This window comes from Limulus polyphemus, unplaced genomic scaffold (genome assembly GCF_000517525.1).
Source record: "Limulus polyphemus unplaced genomic scaffold, Limulus_polyphemus-2.1.2 Scaffold377, whole genome shotgun sequence".
Taxonomy (NCBI): Eukaryota; Metazoa; Arthropoda; class Merostomata; order Xiphosura; family Limulidae; genus Limulus; species Limulus polyphemus.
The window spans coordinates 577,673-581,118 of NW_013665987.1; the positions used below are offsets into that span (position 1 = coordinate 577,673).

Below are 3,446 nucleotides of genomic sequence, written 5' to 3' on the forward strand. Positions count from 1 at the left end.
CTGTTAAGGAGCTGAACACTGTATTAGTCAGTTGTTAAGGAGCTGAACACTGTATTAGTCAGTTGTTAAGGAGCTGAACACTGTATTAGTCAGTTGTTAAGGAGCTGAACACTGTATTAGTCAGTTGTTAAGGAGCTTAACACTGTATTAGTCAGTTGTTAAGGAGCTTAACACTGTATTAGTCAGTTGTTAAGGAGCTTAACACTGTATTAGTCAGTTGTTAAGGTGCTTAACACTGTATTAGTCAGTTGTTAAGGTGCTGAACACTGTATTAGTCAGTTGTTAAGGTGCTGAACACTGTATTAGTCAGTTGTTAAGGTGCTGAACACTGTATTAGTCAGTTGTTAAGGTGCTGAACACTGTATTAGTCAGTTGTTAAGGTGCTGAACACTGTATTAGTCAGTTGTTAAGGTGATGAACACTGTATTAGTCAGTTGTTAAGGTGATGAACACTGTATTAGTCAGTTGTTAAGGTGATGAACACTGTATTAGTCAGTTGTTAAGGTGATGAACACTGTATTAGTCAGTTGTTAAGGTGATGAACACTGTATTAGTCAGTTATTAAGGAGCTGAACACTATTTTTTAGCAGCTTTGAAACACTGTTTCTGTCACAATGTACTTCACAGGCTGTAATGGAAAATCAATAAACCTTATCATTGTTAGAACTCTTTTTTTTTTCTTTTCTTTTTTGTATGTAATAACTTACTTAAGGTTCTTTTAAATGTTTGTATTTTAACTTTCATGTAAGAAGAGAAACTTTTGATGGGAATCAGTCAAATATTCTCCCCAAAATAATACATTTGGCATCATGAAGAAAATTCATCAAGTATTCTAATGAAACTACAAAAAGTGACCCCATAATGGTGCACATTTGAGGAATGCAGTTTTAACCCTAACATGAATGCATTATGCAAGGTGTACTCAGTTTGTTTCATTAGGTTGGATTTCTTTTAGTGACACACACGTATGTATTTGGTCAAGCACCTTATAGTAATTAATTAGAAATAAGGTTATTTTGATATACATCACAGATATGTTATCTTAAAAAACTCGGGAGAGTTGTGTGTAAATCATGTTGGCCACGTATATATATATGTTTGATATCTCAGTAATAGGAGGGTTAAATAGTGTGTGATTTATTAAAGTTGCGCATCTCATCAAGTTAGGCTGAAATTGAATTATTAACAGATATCTTTTACTTTAAAACCTATTGGTAACTAGTTAGTATCATAATACATGTTGTCCTTTCTTTGACGATTCATCAAAATAGTCATTAGCATGAGGATGAAATTTTATCTATTTTTCAATAATGTGGTGATTGTTGGTGACTCCAAGTATAGAATTACTGTTCTGTGTATGATTTATTATGCATAAAGTTCAAGTCCTATTTGTACAACTTCCAAAAATCATTGCATTTAAATAAAGTTATGGCTTAATAAGCTTATAAAGTCTTAATTGGCAGGTGCCTTTTTTAATAAACTTAATAACATTGCTTGAAAAACAAATATTTCTACAACACTAGGTGTAATATAACCTTTTTATATATTATAATGCATTTCAAACTGTTAAAAATAAGTTAAATCTTTAATTTCACATTGCATCAGAAACATCATAGCTATTCATAGGGATAGATCCTGCTGTAAGTTGTAGTATTCTGTTCTGCCAACTTAATGTAAATGTTTATTGGTTTATCAAAGTTCCTAGCTTTGTTTGAAAAAACAAGAAAATTTTAAAAATGATGTAGTTGAAAAATTTCAACTTTTGAAGAATGAAAAAAATATTCTGTTTAGTATAGGATTTCATAGTTACTTAATGACACAAGAAAGTGGGCAACTTCATTTAGAAAAATTAACTTCAGTTTGGTATTGTACTCTAAAACCGTTTGCAATATTTGATTTAGTTTTAACATGTTTTTACGTTTACTTAGTATATCGTAATAATTAAAACTGTTGATACTGTATAGTATTTTCACTTTTTTATGTAAACAATTTGAAATTAATTATTTAATCTATTATTTTATTACTGCTACAGACTGAAATCTCTTAAAGTACGGGTCTATTATATAAAAATATGGTTCCTTATAAAACTTCATCACATAGAATTTGATGTTAGAATGTTTATTAAATCATTTTGGATAATAAACATAAAATATTAAATTAAGTGATAAATGGTATGCATTATTTGCTGAAAATTAATTGTTCTTACGGGCAGGTATTTTCTCTATTTTTTAAGATTTCAGCTTTACAACATCAGATTACATCATCTTTTAACAAAAAATTATTCATCTTGTAATACTGACAAATTCTAAAAAATATGTTGCTTATTTTATATCATCTATTTTTTGTAAGTTGGAGAACAAACAGTATCATCAAGTCTAGAAAATGATTGTCTGATTCAAAAATAACATTTGGAACACTGTGTAACAGTTTTGATTTTTGAATATATTGTTGTTTTTGTCTTTTTCTGTATATCATTTGCTTAACTGAAGATGAAATCCAACCATGTAGTGAATTTATTATTGAAAAAGTCTTTCTGTGATATGGTACTGAAGAATGATCGTGTTGAAAATGTATTAGTGGTTTTCGAATACAGCACTGTACCTCATCAGGGATGGTAGCTGATCATGGATTATATCTTCATCTTTATTCCTGTAATGCAGTTTGTTTGTGAACAGCCTCACAGTCGCATGTATAGTTCAAGAGAGACTCTTTCCACTTGTACTTAAATGTGCAATAGGGTCTCCTCTAGCATGTGATAACTGAAGATATTATCTTTCATTGATAATTGTATAGCCAAGGTGATTTGTTTTTGGTTTTGGCTGTGTTGTTTTCTTGTAACCATTTTATAATCTAAAAATTTTCCTTTTAAAAATTCCTCAGCTTTTATGTGATTTTTCACTTTGGTGTTATCATTCTAAATGAAATATATCATGCAACATGTATAATTCAACTCAAGTGTCTACCGTGTTATCTGATACATCTTCATGTAGGAAAATTTCTTAACCTGTTTCTTTAAATCACTATTTTCCTTAGAATCCTTTGTCAGATGTTTAACACATCTGAGGTTGGTTGTGATATTTTCACTTCCTGAGACTTGGAAGTAGTAAGGTTTTCATAATCAGTCATACTTTTTCTCATTATTTTACCCTTCCTTCTTATCTGAGGTGAATAGGGATTTTGGGCAGTTTCCTTCCGAGGTGAAATTTTTCTTCTCTTTTTCCTTTGTCATAATTTAAGTAGAAATAATGTAAGATGATTTTGCATTTACCTAGTGAAATTTCGATAAAGTATATAAATTATTGGAAAAGATGTACTTGGAGAATCGTAACTGTCTTTATGATGAAATAAAATTAGGGCAAAGAAGAATATATTTTATGATTATCCTTGGAGTGAATGAAACGAGACTTGATAAGATATACATTGTGAAATAATTCCAAATTCTCTAA

The 3,446-nt window shown here is 29.9% G+C and overlaps 1 long non-coding RNA gene across 1 annotated transcript; it reads left to right on the forward strand.

The window, feature by feature from the left end:
- The first annotated feature begins 6 nt into the window (after nucleotides 1-6).
- On the forward strand, nucleotides 7-1,456 carry LOC111085418. The gene is made up of 2 exons (XR_002610257.1): nucleotides 7-442; nucleotides 567-1,456. It is a non-coding gene; the product is annotated as an uncharacterized LOC111085418 (long non-coding RNA).
- The last annotated feature ends 1,990 nt before the right edge of the window (nucleotides 1,457-3,446 follow it).